The 20,690-nt window shown below is 40.8% G+C and overlaps 1 long non-coding RNA gene across 1 annotated transcript; it reads left to right on the forward strand.

The window, feature by feature from the left end:
- The first annotated feature begins 12,804 nt into the window (after window positions 1–12,804).
- LOC306820202 lies at window positions 12,805–19,657 on the forward strand. Its single transcript, XR_013778650.1, has 3 exons — window positions 12,805–12,979; window positions 17,121–17,280; window positions 19,313–19,657. It is a non-coding gene; the product is annotated as an uncharacterized lncRNA (long non-coding RNA).
- Window positions 19,658–20,690: the final 1,033 nt, after the last annotated feature.

Raw genomic sequence — 20,690 nt, forward strand, 5'->3', positions numbered from 1 at the left:
TTCCTTCCACTCTGTGCCAGTTTATTTGTTTGAAGTTCTACAAACTCTTCACCATTGCTCTTTGTGTATTTTTGTTCTGGCTCCTCGTGTTTACTTCTTTGGGATTTTCTTGTTTTGTTTGCATCTTATGGATTCTGTTTTTTGTACTCTTTTCTTCACTTTAAATAATTTACTGCATTCGAGCCCTGGCCTCTTATAAACTTTTCAGTTTTGACAATATACATACAGTCATAGCAGTAGATAAAACTCCTTGTACTGACTAAATTCATGTTATGTGTTCAGCAACCCCCCTCCCCCCAGTTAAAGTCATTAAAAACATCTTACAAACAGGCCCAAGCATTATCAACTACATGCCCTTGAATGACTTGTCCCAAACATTCCTTGGACCATTTGGCAGACTTTAGAAAATCCACTTAGTGATATGTTTTCATCAGATTATATCATCCTACAATATAGTGTGTTGTTTCCTTACAACGAGCCCTTTATATTTACAAGCCTGCCGTGTTGCACCACCATGTGCCTCAGAAGCCAAGAAAGGACAAACCTAATTCTGCCTCTGGAGCAATCCTAATTTTCTTGGGTTTTGCGATCACTGTGTGTTGTCTTATATGGGCCTGGATCTGTAGGCTGGGGAGAAGGGTTATTAGTTGGTTGCAATCTACAAATTCACAGCTAGATGCCACTAAATCCTACACTCTGCACCTTTGAAGGAGTATTAAATATCATGCATGGTTTGCCTTACATTAACTCACATGTGCACGCAATAGCCTTCATAAATTTTAAGCTGGTTGAGCAGAAGCTAATCGAAGCAACTTGATTTACATGTTGTTAATATCAACAAAAGATCATGCTTGGAAAAAAAGTAAAGTCAGTTCTAATACTGATTTAGTTTCTCCGTCTTAGATGATGTAAAAATGCTAAAGACATCTCTATTGATAATGACTTGCTTGTAAAATAAAACATTTATTTACAAAGAAAGAACAGCACCAACCAGGCTTGCCATGGTGCGCCTGCAGGGAGAGTCACAAGCCCTTAGTGATCCCTTTCAGTGACAGCCCGTCGCTGATATTTACACAGCAGTGGTCAAAGTGACAATCAAAAGAACATCGATGTCCTTTTTTATGACCCAACACAACAGTTTCCCAAACAGCCTGCTCTCCCTGTGACCTCCATGGACACAGGGCTTCATACATCCAATAGGGATGACTCTCAGATTAATGTCATCCTGTGTATTCTAATAGAGCATCACATGTTCTGATTTAAGCAATACCTAGTTGTCATCTTACACAGTCTAAAGAGAGTGTAAGTTTTTCTCCCCAAATAATTAACGTCACTAATTTTCTTGATTTGTTAATTAAAACTAGTTCTGTGGATGCAGACAATGACATAATGAAGAACTGGTGCTTTAATCTTCCCAAAGATTCTGTCAGTTATCATCCCTCCAGAGAAAGTGTATGAGATTGAGTAAGTGTGCGTGTGTTTTATTCCACAGACAGTCTCCAGTCTCTTGTGCAATTGAATTGTATAGCAAGCTAATAAAACGGGACTGAATCGCACCTGGAGAGAATATTTGACATACATAGAGAAGCAGGGTGCATATGGGATTCCGTTATGTCAATACAGATCTAACTACCACTCAGCTTTTTCATTTTATGTTGGCTCAATGTGTGTCTGTGAGGGTGCGTGTTTTTCTGGAGGTGCTAGCCATAAGGACACTCTGTTTTGTATTCTGCAGTTCGCAGCTTGGTGTGTGTTTATTATGTGTACGCTTGTTTGTTTGTGTGTTTGTTTCTGTGTGTGCAGGACTCTTGCAGGAGCCGCAGTGGACCATGGTGTGCGACCTGCGCCGGCCCTCTGCAGCATGACTGTGAGCTAATAACGCAGCAGCAGGGGCCTTGAAGGACTAGCCTGTGTGTCGGCCCCTGTGCACCGTGGGGCCCGTGTTCCGCAGCTCCCCTCTTCCTGACCCTCTGACCTCGGCCTGAGCTAATGAGCACACAGAACGGCTGAGCTGGGGCCGCACAGCAGCTGAGCTTTACTCCTAGGTTCCAGACGATGACATTCGTCCTCATCGATGAAAGAATGCGAAGGAGGCAGGTCGGAGTGAATGTTTTACTTTAAAATTCACAGGAGGCTGCAGGTACACTTGTAAAATCACAAGAGCTTGCACGGTAAAGTCGAGGACAGGTGCATTAATAATTCACAAGCATTAATTATGACATGCCTGTATCTCAGTTTGGTGCCATTGCTGAGGGCATGTTAATATGACTGTGCCTGCGAAGACCACCTTTTCCTTTTTTGCTCTCTCTCCATCCTCTCATTCCCCTTCATGGGACCAGCCACTGCTACCAGCCAGCCACAGCCACAGGGACCTAATTAACACAACATAAATGATGGGATGCTGATAAAGCAGTCACCGGTGCCATCACAGGGCAGCACGCCGCTGCTCTGGCTCGCACCATACGCACAGCAGACCGACGGGGCCAACTGTGTTTATTTAGAGTGAGTCTGTTTTGCTTCCGAGCAGAGATGTATCAAGAGCCTTGAATGTGTGTGTGTGTGTGTGTGTGTGTGTGTGTGTTTTGTGTACTTCATCTAGGTCTGGCCAGAGCCACCTCAGTGAGGATGTGATTAACTTGTGTCTGGCTGTTCACTCTGTGGGCTGTGATAATTACTTCTCCACAATATTTTCCCTTCACACCTGCCATCCCTCAATTTTTCAATATTTTAATATCAATGCCTATCGATGGGTTTTATTTTAACTAACCATCAAGAAAAGCAGCAGTGAGTTTAAAATAGAATGATACAGATTTTTGCTGTGAAGTGTCTGTTTTTAAATTTAACTGTATGATAAAAGTGTTTGTATTTATACAGTAGAACACACTCCAGGTGGATGGAAATATGTTTTGGGGTTCAAGTGAACATATTTGTATTTATGTCTAGAGACACACAGCGAGTAGCTTAAAATGTCATAAAGGATGACTCAAGCACCTGTGCAACAAAGGAAGTCCTTCAGCTAATGTAAACTCCACACCAGTCCCTGGTGTTTGCTCACTGTGACAGGGTTTCTCTGTGGATTCAATGTACACACTAAATCAGAGTTATAGTTTGTCATTTCCTGTGATGCTTGCCCTGTTGAACAAGTAATATAGAGGATAAACATTGAAACATACTTTTGTCGCTATTGTAGGTTTTTCTCCACAGAGCCTGTTAGCATAGCTTCCTATAGCAAGGTGGCGGATGTTGATTTTAGATTCTTGCAGTGAGGTTCCACCCACTGACCTGTAATAGTTGTGTAGCTTCAGTGGGTCGAAAACATGAGGAACTGGCGATGCAGTTTCCCCCCTCAAACCAAAGCATCCTCCAATGATGCAAAATGATGATTTTTGCATCAACGGAGGCTCCTTTTCAGGAAAGAAATACAGAGCTTTCCCGTCTCAGGGGAAAATGAGGGCGGGAGGCACAATCACTCTAATGATATGAAAACTGATAAAGTATCCTTTTAATGTTGCATGACCAAACATACAGGAAGTAGGGGGAATTGTGATATCAGACAAACATGAAGTTTGCTATGTTTCCTCCAGTGAATATTTTTAGATTTAAATTGAGGTTAAGCACTTGATGGATTATTGCTGTACTCCTGGCTGTCCCTCTGTATGAAGGAATAAATTGGAAGCACTGATCAGTATAAAGATGTCCCATCCCCAATGCCTCAGTTAAACCTGTCCTATTGTGGTCATAATGCAAACACAGAGAGACTGGGGAAAATCCTGTATTTTCAGATTACAAAATATGTAAAAAGTAGTATCTTAAGATGGCAACAAAGGAAGGTTTCTTTGAACATGAATATCTACCCAGTTCTAAACATAAAGGACCATGTGGCAGCTTTCAGATGGTTTTGTGGCTTCCTAAGGATTTGGGCCTGGTCCCAGAATCAGTGTGCCCTAAGCAGACCGAAGATGTCTCAATGCTTCATGTCAGCAATAGCAAGACGGATATGAAGAAGGTCAAAAGCTGACCCATGGGTGAGAGTGCACATAGCTCCTTTGTGCTTCAGTGGCAGAGAACAGGTCACGGAGATCTTATGTCTTTAGATCCCGGATACAAGACTGATATCTCGGATGCCACTAATTCAGAAACATTTTATATAAAAGGAAATTTCTTGCTAAACCATTTTGAATGACACCTACTCATGGCATTATAAACAACTGTATCGAAATAATCAGTCTAAAATAATGAACTTGTACCACAAACTCATCCAAAGAACTGTTAATGAAATCAAATGCATATTTAATTCCATCATAATCAACAACAAAACAACAACAACAACAACAACAACAACAACAACAACAACAACAAAAAACCCTGAATGGCAACTTACAAAACCCCTTACACTGTATGAAACTTTTAAGTCAACTTTTTAATTTCAGTAAATTATTTTTTTTCACATCAAATGTGCCAATTACACTTTTGGAAGGTAAGAGTAAGAAGTGGACCATCATCCCAGTGAAAATGAGTCACACAAATGGTAAGGAGCTTTCCAAGGTCTAAACATTTTTTTTCTTTTACTTGGCAAATAAACAAATCAACTTCATGTTAAAAGCTGCTGCAGCTGTTGTGTTAACAAAAGCTGAGGGTATATTTTAGTCTGTACCTCCTAAAGAGTTCAAACAAAATAAGCCACAGCAAAGGAAACGTGACAATAACATAAAAAAAACCTCTGAATGTGAGGATGCAATGAAGCCCTGCATTTTTTTTAATGATTATCTGCAATTTCTCCTGATCCATGTGTTTTGTAGAGCGTTGAACAATACAACCATAATATTGAAAAAAAGTCTGCACAATTTTTGGGAGCAGGCTTGGGAGAATATACAGAGAAAAAATAGAGTCGACAGCCAGGCAATGGTCAATAAAATAAGACAAGATGAGAATGGAAGTCTGGAGCCATCCGTTAACCTCCAGCAATTGTGGAGACAAACCTCAGCCGTAGTTAATGTAGACATGTTGGGGACCGGGAAAGAGAGGCAGAGGACTTAAACAACACTAAGGGCATGATAGCTAGTTCAGAGAAATAAAGTGAACGAAACAGCAGACTAATGAGCCATGAAAAGATGGAACCCACTGGCACCAGCATCTCTGCACACGAAAAGAAGTAAGTAAAGTGGGGGTGAAAAAAACCCCACAAACAAAGACTCTTACAGCAGCTCTTGGCTCTGGAGGAGAATCAGGCAGTGCTCAGGTAGCCTTGTTCTATGTTTATCCGAGAACAACAGAGAAATGGGCCGAGGTGTGTTCCTCCAGGTGCATTGTGGGCATTACCCACGGATGCGCTGTTTGATTTGCGCTCGGCCTTGCTGTTGTGCTTGTCTGTGGGCTCTTGACATGTGCACTGCCGCATGAATAATTGAGGCCTCTCACGCAGTCAGGGTCCGGCGAGCACTGCTTGCTCTATCTCTCTCTCCTTGGCTCTCCCTCAGTCCTCTTTCTCCTCCTCTCTCAACGTTCCCAAAGTCTCTTTGTCTCACTTTCCTTCAATCAAGACTCAACAGCCAGTCCCTAAAGATGACGGACTCTTTCCTGAAAATGTTGTGACACTGTGGTTCAGGATGAGATTAATACCGAGTCCAATTGTTGGTTGCAAACTGTTGTATACAAGATCTGTTTATCAGTTAAAGCCCCTGTGCTAAAAGCCTGGTATCATTTCTGATTAACTTTCAATGTCTTGGGAGAGAAGCTAAACGAAACAAACAGTTTTTATTGAGTCTGCGTTTAGAAAAGGTGCATATTAGATATGGTTTCAAGTCTAACATTCTAATCTAAGGAACTGTGGAAATCTAATACTGTTTAATATAAAATCTATAAAAATAATTTAATCTGTCTTTTTTTGTCACAAGGATTTATGTCCTTGTCTTTGTTTACTCTATTTTTTGCTGCTTGACTGACACGTGCTCGGCAATTATTCCCGCCGAGTCCACGGCAGAGGTCTAAGCTGCAGTGTGAGATAAAGAAAGAAAGCCGTACCTGGGTCAGACTGTTGATGAAGACGTGCTAAATCAATGAGAAAAGACTGGAGGAGATGAGAATATATGAGTGGCCTGTCTGTCTGTCCGTCTGTATCTCCCTCCCACTCTCTTTCTCCCTCTCTTCGCTTTCTGTTTCATTCTCAGGCCCGTACAGTTATCAGCCCCAACAGATAAACAAGTCTGGCTGCTAGATATAACTCCAATATGTGAAACTCAATCATAACTCAGGAAACCGACTGGGAATATGAACGGAGGAAAGAGGAAAATGAAAGCTGCCATGCCCACAGGGCTAAACCCAAGGTCCCTTTTGGCAAAGTAAAGCACCCTCTCTTTTTTATCACTTATTTATCTTAGAAAATCAAAAAAAATATAGGCGGTGCAGTCCTTTTTTACAGCCCCCTTTTAAATTTTTTGTGAACACATTCTCGCTAGTTTTTATAGTATATAGCAAAAGATGTGCTCATGGTGTCTTCATTCTTGAGTTCAGGACAGTGATAGCTGTAGGGTACACGTTTCTGAAGTCTTCTTCACTCTCCATCTTCTGCCAGTAGGATCTCTGTGATTTCCACTTGTCAGAGAGGGCCAGTCATGCAGAGGGGATGGGACCTATGCATCAGAGGGAGAGAGAAAACTTAAAGGGAGAAAGGAAAATAAAACAAGTGGGCATGTGCGTGTGTGTGTGTGTGTGTGTGTGTGTGTGTGTGTGTGTGGGGGGGGGGGGGGGGGGGGGGGGGGGGGGGGGGGGGGGGGGTTGACTGGACTCACTCATGCTTTGACATTGACAGCCCTCAGAGAGAAATACAGGACCAGCTAGCTCCCCCAGAGGACCATATAGAGGGAGAGAGGGAGGGAGAGAGAGGAGGGGGTGAACTGCCAGAGGCTGCTCTTGGCTTTGAAGCGGGGACTAGAAAGGGCTGAGGGCACTGTTAGACCCCTTGAAGTGGTTTCAGCACTTGTCACTCTTTCGGGCATCGCCTAGAGCTGTGGACAGCTCTGCTCTTTCAGGATGAGGTCCCACAATGGACTCTGCAGCACTGATGCTCACCTTGATGTGGTGACTTGGATCAATAGTCAGACCAGTGAGGCACTGGCACCAGCATGTTGTGATGTTAAAAAGTAGCTGAAGTGCTTCTCAATGCCTGCGCACTGGGCCAGCAACAGGAAGGAGTTCCTGTCAAGATCATCTCAGCAGCACACTGCAGGCTACAAAGTACTGCAAACACAGAATGGATCAAGTCATACAAAGCTGCTCGATGAATGGATTGAAATAGAAACAAAATAAACATCTTTGAATCTCACTGCTGGTGACATTTTAGAAGTTTGTTATCATTTTTTTCATTATTTTAGAACACATAGGCAGCATATAAACAGGCCGCAAACACAACATTTACATATTTCACATCACTTCATAAAACATTAAAGCCCTGCATTTCTGACTCAATTTATCATTGAATTTTTTTTTCTTTCTGGGAAATAAAAAATAAATCATATTTCTACATTCAAAGATATTGTTTGGAAAACCATTTAAAATCTTTGTAATTTAAACAACATTTACAACAAACATCAAACGAGAGCTCGGCAACTCTTTATACACATGTATTTATCAGGGCATTGTTGCGATTCTGATATATATTATCTATATATATATATTATATTAATCTATTACAATTTTGACATTTTTTTTTATCTTGTGATTTGATGAGATTTTGACTTCTCCCAAAGTGGAATTGCTGCACCATGAACATTTGAGAAAATCTCCACAAAGGGACTTCACTATCTTTTTTAGTATACATTCTATACCAAACATAAAATAATCGGCATGCAAATACAACTTACAATCATCCTAATTCTAGAATGGAAATTTAATATGATATGAAAAGGATAAGCAATACATGCAATATAGCAATTCATGAAACATTTTATAAAACTTTCTGAGTTTTGGAATTTTCCCTTTTATTCTGCATAAGTGCAGGGTTTGTCCAGTGTTCACTTTCACTTAGGCCATGTTTTTAGTTTCTACTTTTTGGGGAAATATTCAGCTCCCCGCTACTGTAAATGCTTCATTATTTTTCCCAGCTGTTGTGACGTTGTCTATTTTCAGCTGCTTGACAGATAGCATACAAAAGGTCTGTACAGTTCTTAAGCTGCCTGCTGATTAAAGTGATGAATGCTCTGGTGGGTTGTTACCAAGAATGAAAAATACGTTGTCACACAACCTGTCCTCAATAAAAAATGATGACTACTTTCAGTTCTAAATATTTCTGTAACCATTTCAGCTTCCCATTGTAAAGGACAGTATTATTCATCATATATATTTCTCTCCATAATGCCCTGTATCCTCACTTTACTAGCCCAGCTCAATAAATTGCCTGAAATACTCCTGCTCCCAAAGTACCCACTAAGTACTATTAGTATTTACTGCCTGTGTTTCCTCTGGCCCCTCTTTCGGCCTCTCCTCTCCCCAAAGATAGATTACATCCAAGACAGCCTATGACCGATGGATAGGGGGCACAATGCCTGAGCCTTTGGAGAAATATGTGCTTATGAAATCATAAATATTATCTCAAACACTAATTAGCATTAAGAGCACTGGTGATTTTATTTATCAACTTTAGCCACAATTAATAACCACAGCCTTGAGAAGAGCACGAGGCAGATAGGCAGGACATGTTTGCCGCGTCAAGGCCGTAAACCCATTACACACATAGACTGATTGAGGCAGCCCCACTGGGGGAATAAGTAATTGTGCCTGAGAAATTTTAATTGCCCTGAAATGCATTCTAAATTACACTACCTTGTTTTCAGATAGAAGTAACATGGCTGAAGGGCCGGGATAATGGTTGAGTGTCGTGGGTCCAGTAATGGGTTGCGGAACACCGGTCGACCTTGCTTTTCTTAAACTGATTTTGCCCTGTACTTCTTACAAAGTCTACAGTGTGGGATCAGAGATGATGTCTGGAATTTGAGAGCTAATTTGCAATGTGTAATGTGGCACACTATTATTTTTTAAGCAGGATTTAATCTATTTGGGAAATGCACTTGTTTGCTTTCTTGCCAAGAGAAGAGATGTGTGTCCAGTAAGAATTGAGCAAATAGCTAGTTTCCAGTGAGCTAAGTTTAAAAGAGAAGGTGACAGGAAACTTCAGGAAAATTGTTAGCATAGCGAGAGCAAATTTCACAAAATCCACCTGCTAGAACCTTCAACGCTTTCTCCCAGATTTTAACTATTTTGCTCAATATTGAAGATAAAACCTTATGTCAAAATTATGATTGGTCATTCAAGGATTTATTTTTGCTATGCTAAGTGACTGCTGGCTCTCTCATTATTTTTACGTTTTTTGCTAATGGTTTAATTTGGCAGGTTATTTGGGTTTTTCAGAGACACAAGCTTAAAAGATAAGTGAAGGGATGAAGTATGCTTGAAATAAATGTATCCAGAGTATTAAAGCTCCTCAAGTGAGAGAGTTTCATTCTGTGTTGATTCTGGAGACACCTGTGGACAAAGTCTCCTCTGTTTCCTGAGTTAGTCCCGTACAAGAGAAGGATTTTAAAACAAAAAATCTCATCCTGCGGCCTTTTAATAGTCAAACGTGTCACTCACTTTGAATCTTTGAATTCAATCTTCATGCTGATGGTTTTGCTTGCTTTTGAAAGTCATAAAGATGTATAAGTATTAATTTCAGTCTGTTTTATAATTTGCTAAAGCTCCTCACAGGAGCTTTAAATTAAATCCTTGGATAAAGGATGAATACAATTTTCCTCCAAAATCTTGAACTACTCCTTTATCAGTAACCTGTAAACTGCCCCTCTAGCTGGAGACAGTAACATTCTCCATGCTTATTGGTCTGACAGATACTGTGCAGAACATGATTGAGTGGAGGAGGTACGATAAAGGGATGAGTTAAACACAGTTTCAGGATGAAGGGGGTGAGATATCCAGGGGATAGTGGGCTGGAAACGGGGGGGCTACGGGCGGCAAGTGGTCTCATTGCTAATTATCTTTATTGTGCTTCTCTGGCAGTTTTTTTTTTCTGTGAAGGGCCTGTCCCTGGCTCTTGTGTGGGAAGCTCTCCTGAGCCTGCCTTAGTGGCCCCTGGCTAATGACCGCTGAAAGAATCACACTGGGTCACAAGTCTGTTTTAATCCCTCATGGATATTGTACAATGAGGAATATGTGAGGAAGGACATATTCTGCTTTACCTGCTGGATGAGCAGTAATTTGTAGCTCATAGGCTTTTTTTTTTTTTTTTTTTTTTAAGTTTGTTAAGGCTTTCACAGAAAATATGCTCAAGTTACACCTTCTGGCTTGCATATGTCCTGCGTGAGAAAAAACCACAAAGTCTAGTTGGGAGAAGCAGTCAGGCCCCAAAGGTGAGCATCTGCCTCACCTACACCAAAACCACCCACTCTACGATTCTCACCCGAACTGCAGGGGGGGCTTGTAAAGTGAAAAGTGAAGTGACCACTGGGCAAAAAAAAAAAGAAGCTCTGACAGCCCTTATGCTGTACGAGGCGCTAGCAAGATGTTGTTTTTCTTTGCGATCCATGTCAAGAGCTGTGTTGAATTACCTTTCATTCAAATGCTCACATGCTCTTTGCTCTTTGTCGGGTATTCATGGTGGAGAACTCGGAGAGATTTTTGATGATTTATGTTTCTCTGAGATCTCACAGCCCTGTTTTGACCCTGTGGTTATTGCTGGGGTTTGCATCACCTCCAAATATTTTCATGAAATACAAGAGGGGGAACCTATCAGACGGATGAAGATTGGACTGATGTGTTTGCAAAAAATCAGTAAACAACATTAATTTCATATGAATCAATAAGAAAGTAGAGAGTGGCAATTCTCACATGGGCTTTCTTCAAGTGATACTCTTATCAAGCTGAAGAACATCTGAGGTAAAAGTAGGATATCAATCAAACTTTTGAGCTTCAGACGTTTGATAGTAAGATCTTTTTTTATGTTAACAATTTTTGAAAAATGTACTAAGTAATTTGTCATTCTCTAGTGTTTGAGAGACTGTATTCAGGCTGCGTACAGACAACGCTGTTAAGGAAGCTGGCCTGACAAGTCTGTAGCAGAGACCTCTGTACTGCATACTTCTGCAGAATTAACACAGGAGCCAGTTGATCTTTGTCGCTTCAGGGGAAAACAGACACCACAAGTAAGGCCAGATATAGTTTGAAAGCACCCTGAGATCATACACTGTCTGTAACATCAAAAAAGTGTCCACATGGATATTCTTAATGGGTTTAACTTGGATGAATTATTCAAATCTTCCCCCAATGCCGCTCTCTTTGGCAAGTAGATCCACGATGCACAAATGGTCATAGCTAAATGTTATCACTCTTCTAAATCTTTATAAGTCAGTTTATGAACACTGTGTCTTTTTAAAGTTCATACACGTTTTCCATAACTAATTGGACTGTTGATAATCAATACATTCAAAACATTAAACCCTATTTTTTCTACATGACTGTTCCATTAAATTACAATTTCTTTTTGTAGGAGGTGACAGTAAGAATATGTCTGTTATCGGGATATGTCTCAAAACGCATTGGCTGTTTCACTTATAATCTGTTTTGACATGATATTTTAAAACTTTCTAGTGTACACGAAAGTTTTACCCAAAATATTTGTGTCAAGTGTGAACATACTGCATTTATATTAATTAATGTGTCTTCAGTGCACTCACAGGGTTATATCATATTCCCTTTATAACTCAACATCACACAGTATACATATAAGAATTAGGGCTTCAATTATTACATCATTAATATTTGTATCTGCTGATGACAGCAAAGGGCTTTTGCAATATGGCAGAGAATCATTGAAGGATTGGTCTAAGAAAAGAGCAGCACAGACTCCTGCTGTGAACCATCAAATCATCCAGATAGCTTGACTTTTTGAAGATCTTGCCACATGTGGTCTCCTTTTTCCAGGCCAATAAAGACGAAGCTTTGCTAAAGCTTGGTGGGGCACCTGCTTTGATACTCGACCCAACATGGCTTACTGTGACAACACGTCACAGGGGGTCTCTGTGAAACTAATCTCTAATAAGGGATGAAACGCTTCTCCTGATGATGCAGCCGACTGCCAGGTTGATCTTCAGAGAGCTTCTTTAAAATGGACTGTTAATGACGACGTCTAAAGATGGTTGAAGTGGAAGCGTTAATGATGGACCCTCCACTTCCTACTAGTCATTTACTTATGGAGAACTCCATTGATATTTCAATAAAAACATAAACAATAACAAGGCATAATTAAAATCATTAATATAGATTACAAAGTTATCTTTTTATTTCTTTCAAAAAGGTGGTAACCTGGCTGCATCCTTGGTCAAAGTAACTTGCATCCTTACAGCATGCTCTGGCTTGTTTTAGATAGTAGCATTTTTTCTTTTAATTAATATTTGAACATTTTGGAAACAGACAGGATCAATAACATTCAATAATGATATTGATATATTAGTAATACTTTAGTCACTCCAGCTATACTAGAGCTTTGAAGCTTCTGTAGATATTTCTTTTTAACTCACAAATTAGGAATAAGAAAGAAAACAGAGCAGAGCATGTGCAACATACTGTGGGCCTCAAGGTACATTATACCAAATACATATTGACTAAATGATTAAAAAAGACAGAATGAAAGATGACAGAAAACATACATGTTTGGCACAGTAGGCTATATTATTATATATGATTTATTGAGAGTTAAAAAAAGTTCGAGTAGTTCGAGTAGTTAATCTTTTGTTTAAAAGTTAATTTCGTTTTACACATAGTCCAACAATACAGACACTGCTTACTCAGTGTATAGGCTTCGAGAAAAAGTAATATAACTTGATTAAAAACCCCAAACAAAGAAACAATGAAGGATACATAGCAGGGATTGACAGGCCGATGCAGCATTTGGATTACTGTCAAGGAGTTTGCTGAGGGCTACATTTGCAGTACAGAGGTAAGACACTTGATATAAGCCAGGTAACGTAGGTCTGATAAAACGCTCCTCTCTGTCTGACAGCTTGTAAAACCTTTCACGTGTTTGCCACTCCTTTCATTGAGCTGCGTGAAAACGTGCAGCTGTTAGTAAATAAAAACACGACGGTATTTAAATGCTTTGTGGCAGCAACTTACATTGTAGTTTATTGCCTCAGTTAGCTTACAGGTGGTAAACTGGAGATTGAAGTCTGGTCATTGAAGATATTTGAGTATTTAACCATTATTTGAACTTTAACGTAGCTCTTTATTCGGAGAGTCAGTATCAACGTCCTTAAAACGGATTCATTTCTACATACAGTACACCTGTATGCTATGCTTAATTAGCAGCAAGGTTGACTGTGTAGACTACGTCACACATGGCTAAAACTAATAATCTTTTACAACAGTCCTGCATGAAATCATATTCATAGTAATGTGTGAGGTTTTTTTTGCGTGAATTCTCTTAATTATATAATGATTTAATTGTGTTTTAGGAGTTTATGAGATGCAGCATGTGATCTGTTGTGATAAAGACTGTCAATTAGATACAATGTTTTTGCACTAAATGTGAAACATAGTCTCGACAGACTTTTAGTTCCTAACTTTTGAGTAGTTTTAATACCAATGGGCTACAAAACAACAATTATGTCACAAAATAATGTGACAGGATCATTTGAATACTTCTCCTGAAACAGGGCCATCATTAATGTAATTAGTATCACCTGTCCTCTGCTGTCAATTAAGAATCTATGAAAGGTCACTTCACGAGGGACTACCTGCAATAGTTAATCAAAAAAGACTAAGCTCTGAGGCTCCTTGCAACATATCAAAACAAAAAAAGCTTTAACTTGTGAGTCCATTTTGCAACAGTTTAGCCCCCTGTGGAGACACTAAAGATTAAGATAACACTTTATTGTTTGTTTGTTTGCACGAATGTTGTCTTGTATTACAATCTTAGAAATCCTCAAATCCTTGTTGATGATTCAGCAAAACCAAACAAGAGCAGAATATCAGAAACTTGAGAGAGAGAGAGAGAGAGAGAGAGAGAGAGAGAGAGAGAGAGAAAGGTAAGTAGAAGTGAGCTTGCATATTTAGTCAAGTAAATAACTCGGAGAATGGCGACCTGAATTTGTCCAAACAAATAACGTAGCAGTACCTTAATGCTATCTATAAACTCAAACTGGAGATGAAAAAGGAAAACATTCTATTAGGTGTGACAGCTTCTTTAATGTTAAGCTGTCAAAAAAACCCCAGACAAATAGACTATTAACGCTGATGATGTTTCTCGCTGCCAGTGCCTGCCATTTCGTATGTAACAGATCATATTATTAGAGACCTTGCAGTGCAGTGCCGGGGCTCAGCATGGGATTAGGGGGCAACTATCTCAAGGCTGTGCTTCTCAGATAACCGCACCTAAAGCAACCTTTTCTCAAACACACAATTACCCGGCCGCTCCCTCCCCCAATCCCCTCCACCACCTCCCTTTTGAATTTCATCAGGGGCTTAATTAGTATACAAATAAAACTTCCCTTATCTCCCTCTCGCCCTAATTGGCCTGTCTTTAGTTATGCCTGGTGAGTGTGTGTTAGTGTGTGAGAGAGCTGGGGCCCCTGTAATTAGGGTGACCGTGTTCACCTTTCCTCTCAGACGCACGGGTGCTCAGGCAGCCCATTGGGAAGGTGGGGCTCTACTTTGTGCTGCATGCTCACATAGACGTGTGCGTTTGAGTGAGCGTTTGGGGTAAGAGTGCGTTTGTATGGGGGTGTTGACGAGTGGAAGGGGGGCTGTGCTCAGGATTATTGCTCTGCAATCATTCTTGGACCATCCCAGCGGCGTTCTCATGAGCCAGGAGGGCTTTGGGTGCTGCTGGTTCCCACTGACTGGAAGGGGCATCTTACTTTTTTCATTCTCTCTCTTCTCTCTCGTTTCCCCCGCTGCTCCCCCCACTCCACAACTAAAGTGTTTATCGATTATCTCATCCCGCTCTTCAACAACTTAATATTGGGTGACAGTGCACTGTGTTCTCAGCGTAATTAGAGTTCAGCTCCAAGGTGGGGGTACAGGGTTGTGGGGGGGCAATTAGAACCCTTTGTTATTAAACTTGATTCATCTTCCCGCACAGCTCTGCCCTGCTCCGCTCTGCTCTCCGATGCTTACCAAGGGTATCAGGCCATCCAGCTTCTTGAAATTGGCTAATGCACAAATTATCATGGTTGCTACTAGACTTCCCTCATCTGCCCCCCCCCCCCCCACACACACCTCCCACTCCCCTCTTCACCCCTCACCCTTCCTCCCAGGTCTGCTCTCCTCACGATGCCAATAACACACAGTAATAACTGTAAAGATCCCAAGTCAAATCCACTCAGATGCCTGGACTTACAATCGCAACAGAAGAGCCACTGAGAATGCATCCTTCACAGTATGACTGCACACACATGTGGTGAATGTGTTTCATGTTTGATTCTGTTGTTTATCACCATACATGTTTAATTTCTATGTAAATGGGACTGATTCTAAAGTGATTTCATCGTACTGTTGTAGACGCTTTAATTTTCACTCCTGCCGAGTTTATTTTGGTTCAGTAGGTGCCTGTGTTTGAGTGTGTTAGTGGAAAAATCGGTGTATGTATATCAGTGGACTTTGGAGGAATTTAGAGCTTTGAGCCAGGGAAGAAGTGCTTAGTGTTTGGTGGACACAGTTGTTGTGGTGGGAGAGTTAACCAACATTGCAGGGTGTTTATTTTTTAGCTTTTTGCTCTTAATTTGTTTATTTTCATTTTATCTCATTTATGTGAATCTCTGCTCTGAATGGTAATTAAACTAAATCTCATATGTTTAACACTTTTAGCCCATAAGTCTAAAATACAAAATACTCCGTACTTTCAGTTTTGTCCTGTCACGCTATGACGGATTAAGCTGGGTTCTTGTAATGTATCAATAAGTAAGGTCTTTTTACCTGCTCGTCTGTTGTGTTAACAGACACAGAATAAGGTCCTTTTCCTGCTCTAAAGTGTCTTGGGATAAAACTTGTGATGAATTGATTGTTACTTTGGACCTGGATAACACCTGGAAAGTCCCTTATTTTTTTAAGTATAGTACCATGCTGCTACAATGATCCGTCTGGCTTTTCAGCTAAAAACTATTGAGTTGATTTTTTTGCATTGCGATGCATTATGATGATGAAACATGATCTGATTAAAGTACAGTGCAGCTCTGATGTGTAAATAGACTTTTCAGCTGTAAAGTCCTGTTGAGGTGATTTGAAATGTCCAGTTTAGTGTTTAGCTTTGCTTTATTTCTCTTGTCAGTAATATGCTCCATTTGTCTTTCATATAGTTTCCAAGCCATGAGTGCTGTTGTTGTGGGAAGGGGATAACGACAAAAATCCGTTTGTTGCATGAAAGACTCAAAAATTTGCCGTTCAGTCAAACATATTTTTCCTGCCATTCCTTAATCAACCTCTCAAACATTGATTCAACCACAGCCACAGCGAGATGTAGCCAATGGGGAAAAAAAAAAAGATTTCTTCTGATTATTTCAGCGCTTTACTTTGTCTAGTTAGTAGGAGTCCAAAACAGAGCAAAACTTCATGTCAAAAACTTGACCTGAAGAGTTGTTACAGATGGCTCAAGTCTAACACCTTAAAGTGACATTGTGGGCAGATGTCTAATGTTTATTTTTTTCACTACTAGTGCAGTGAGCCGTTATGGCCGCCTGGAAATATTGTGCGTTTATCCCACAAAGATTTTATAATCAAGCAAGTTTTGTGGTCTACATTTTCAGCAGGAGAACATTTACATTCAACAGTATGAACCTTCTACTGAACATCTTAATGATCAGACTGTACAGTGTGAGACTTGTCCATGAAAACGTTTGTAGCATGATCAAATCTATTTGTTGCTGTTTTGGTGTCACTGTAGTACAATTTAGCAAAAAGGGTAAACTTTCTTCCTCCACGCCCGATGAAACTGTCAACCCTGTGTTCTCTCTCTTTTCGCAGCACATTGTTAGTGTGAAATGGTGATGTGAGTTGAGAATATTTTTCACTTTTCTCCACCTCTACTCTGACCATCTCCCCATCTCCTTATCCCCTCCCCTCTGCCCATTCTTTGTCTCTTCCAGGGTCTCCAGGAGCTTGATAAGGAGCTTATGGGGAAAAGGAGGAAGATCAATCCTAGTGTCAGCAGCTCAGCACACATCTCTCCCAGTAACGGCAGGACAAGTGTCAGCTGGAGGAGAGGCAGCCGCCATGCAGAGACGCAGAGAGAGAGCGAGCGAGCGAGCGAGTGAGTGAGCAAGGGGGGTGTGTGTGGGGAAGATGGTGGTGTTGGTGGGGGGCGAGGATGAGAAAGAGAGCCCTCTGCATGGCAGCCAAGCGAGTGAGCAAGCGAGCGGCCCAGCTCAAGGGAGTGCACCTCCAGTAGACAAAAGATCAATTCTCTCCATTTCACTCTCAGCTCCTGATAACAAGCAAAAGTTCAGCAAGCCCAGGAGCTGTCTTGCCTTTGAAATGTGCATTCTGGTGTGTTACACACATGCAGCCGCACAGTTTCTCTTTCATACAAGTGGCATACACGCTAACAGAGTCACACATTTAAATCAAGGCAGGAAGTGAGGGGCTGCAATTTAAATTGAATAAGTAATAACCACGATATATTTTTCTATGTTCAAGAGACACAGAGAGGATAATTAATGATAGAACAAGAACCATTTCTAAAAGAGACGGAACAATTTGGTCAAAAAACTGAAAAAAGTTTTCACACTTCACACAAAATCCAAGTGAAAGATCTCATCTGTTTTTCATCAACGATACCAATTCTTCAACTTGTTAAACATCACACACAAGTACCGTATCCAACTTCATCTTCAGGCAAAGATTTCGTTTATGCCTTCAGAGCTGCTGGTAATAAGGGTCACATAAGATAATAAGCCCCCACAGTCTCACAAAATCCTGTGGTCAAAATGGAATGATTTTTGTTGATTCATCCATTTCTTAAAAGTTCCTAAGTAGTATTTATGGTTCCCTTTAAAAGGATACTTGTTGTTTAGGTTTGTCCTTTTCTAACTACATTTCTTAGTTTGTATTTTATTCAAGATAATAAATCCGGCTCTAACAGAAAGGAGACAGGAAGCTGCTGCTGCATTTGGTCAGAATCAAAACATAATTTGTGACCCACACAGTGCCAAGTGTGTGTGGTTTGGATCATGATTGCGGGTAACATTGTTATTGGAAATGAGTTAGAGTCAGTCAAACCAGAAACATGCGTCTTGAAGAGCTTCATTTTGTTGTTCCTGCCGACACGAGTGTAATTGATAACATTCTCCTTTAGCGGAGTTTTTGGAACGTATTGTTTCCTTCCTGTTTGTGCTGGTGCTCAAGTCACAGCATTTGTTTTTGTTAACATTTAAAGCTTTCCTGCAAAACCACATGTTTGTGGGTGAGTCCAAAGGTGTTCCTCATCAACTTTATAATCATTGAAATAATCTTCAGATGAGATGTCACATAGGCTGTTCTCTGTCCAAGTCTGACATAATCTCTGAAAATACTGAACTTCGAAACATTTTGTACCCAAAACTCAATTTTATCTAGGTCAAAAAATAAAGCTCAATAAAAATGCATCGTTCTAGTGCTTGGCTGACAAAAACTAAATGTCTCGAGTTGATCTCATTTCCTTGTTTGTTGTTACTTGATGACTCCTCTTGTCTACTTTAATGGTTAATTCATCCATGAAAGTCTACAAATCTCTGCTGAATTCACGAGAGGCTGATGGTGTGTGACAGTTCTGAAGCTGGTTCTGTTTAAGACAACCTCAAACAGAGAGCAATTCTGTGGAGGTTACAACCTTGCCACTTCTCATCAGAGCGAAACCCAAAAGAGGGTCACTCTCTCGGTATTCAGGACAGGCACTGACCCCCCTGTGCCTCTGTGAACGGTTGGCCTGCCATTCAGCAAATGTTGATGGTGTGGAATTAGTCTTTTTTTTTACATCCCCCTTACACTCCTCCTTCATTTACAATCCAAATGTCATAACAGTGTCTGTGTAATGTGGCCAATGATTAGGTTTCTCTCTGGGACCCGCACTCATGTCCTCCAACAGATGTCCCACACCTCTTTGTGCATGCAGATTTATTCACTGGGAATGTTTACAGATATTGTCATTACATGGACATCCATAGCTAAATAGGCAGTAATTGTAGCAAAAGCTGTCATCCAGTCAGTGTTGTTTTTGTCATGTTCTGGCTGAAAGGAACAACTTGCAGAGAGGGACAGCCCGTATCACACAATTGACCTTTTACATGATTTTCAATTACAGCGGAGAGTAGAGGAACGGAGGGGTCCCTGTAGTGCAGCTGTCTCTGCTGTCTCCTCTCCAGAACATCTGTCCATCGAATGTGGCACCGGCTCCTCTCTCTCCCCGTGAGGTCGCCTGCCCTGCTCAGGATGGGCAGGTGTATGCTGGGCCAGGCCCCTCTGTCATTAAGCGGCCCAGCTGTGCTGTCACGTCTGGTGTAGAAGCGGGTGTCATCCATGACCCTGTCTCAGCCCCCTTGGAGGGGGCATACATAGACCTTGACAGGGCAGCTGAGGGTAAAACCACGCATGGAATATCTATGAAGGACGACCATGTCGTCCCCTCCTTGCACCCTGGTGGGCGCCACCTCCACATGCTTGCCTACCCTCCTGCCAAAGTGCAGGATGGGCCCTCATCAGCCGTGTCAGTCAATAAAAAGAGAGAACATCACACCTCCCCACCTGCTGTGTCCTGTATGTCTTTTCAGAGGAGAGTTACACACTTGGAAAGAAGGACAGACTGCTGCTAGACATTTTCAGTGTTGCACTGAGAAGATACAAATATATTCACTACCAGTATAAAACTATTTTAGATTTTAATTCCTGACGACTCAGTGCTGGACAGCATATGTGGGGTTCAGAATATGAAATAAAAACACACTTCACTACTTTGTTTTTGCACTTTAGAGTTTCAATACAGAACTTCTTTGTGACCCTATCCTGTGACGTAAGCCTTTGCTAAAACTTAAAAAGAAGAGTTAGACTGGAGTTTAACAGTTAATACCAGCCAGTGTTGGCATCTAATTAGAGAAGCTTGTGAACGTGGCCCTAAAAAGATACAAGCACTTGTACTGATGATGAAATAATACCTCCTGATGTACATGTTACTTTAAGACAAGCAGCTGGGTTTACAATCCAAACTTTCTTGTTACACTTAATTAAACTTCAAGGGTATTGTGCTGTTCACACATACAGAGTAAAAGACACAGCTATGTGCTGTCTCATTATGTTCAGTATGGACTGTAAGCTTATTGTTTTTACAATGAGTGCAAAGCTGTTGTGTCTACTGAGTTTATTATGTGAGTGAAAGGATAAATAAGTTACTGGTAATTTAAGTTTTACCTCCAGGGAAAAACGTCTTCGTCATACTTGATATAGTTGAGGCAGCGCGTCATTGTGTGTACTCTAAAGAACAGAAACACTGATTGGCCTTAAACTCCTCTTTTTCCTCTGCTTCGACACAGGCCATCAAAGAAACCAGCATCTTCAGAGATCAAGGGTTTCGACTTGACTTTCACAGGGAGGTGATCACCGGCCTGTCTGCATTTTAAAAGTAAGAACAGCTTTTTCTTATCAATGTATGAATTGACTTTGAATTTACTGAGTTCTCATTTCGCTGA

Source organism: Symphodus melops, assembly GCF_947650265.1.
Source record: "Symphodus melops genome assembly, chromosome: 2".
NCBI lineage: Eukaryota > Metazoa > Chordata > Actinopteri > Labriformes > Labridae > Symphodus > Symphodus melops.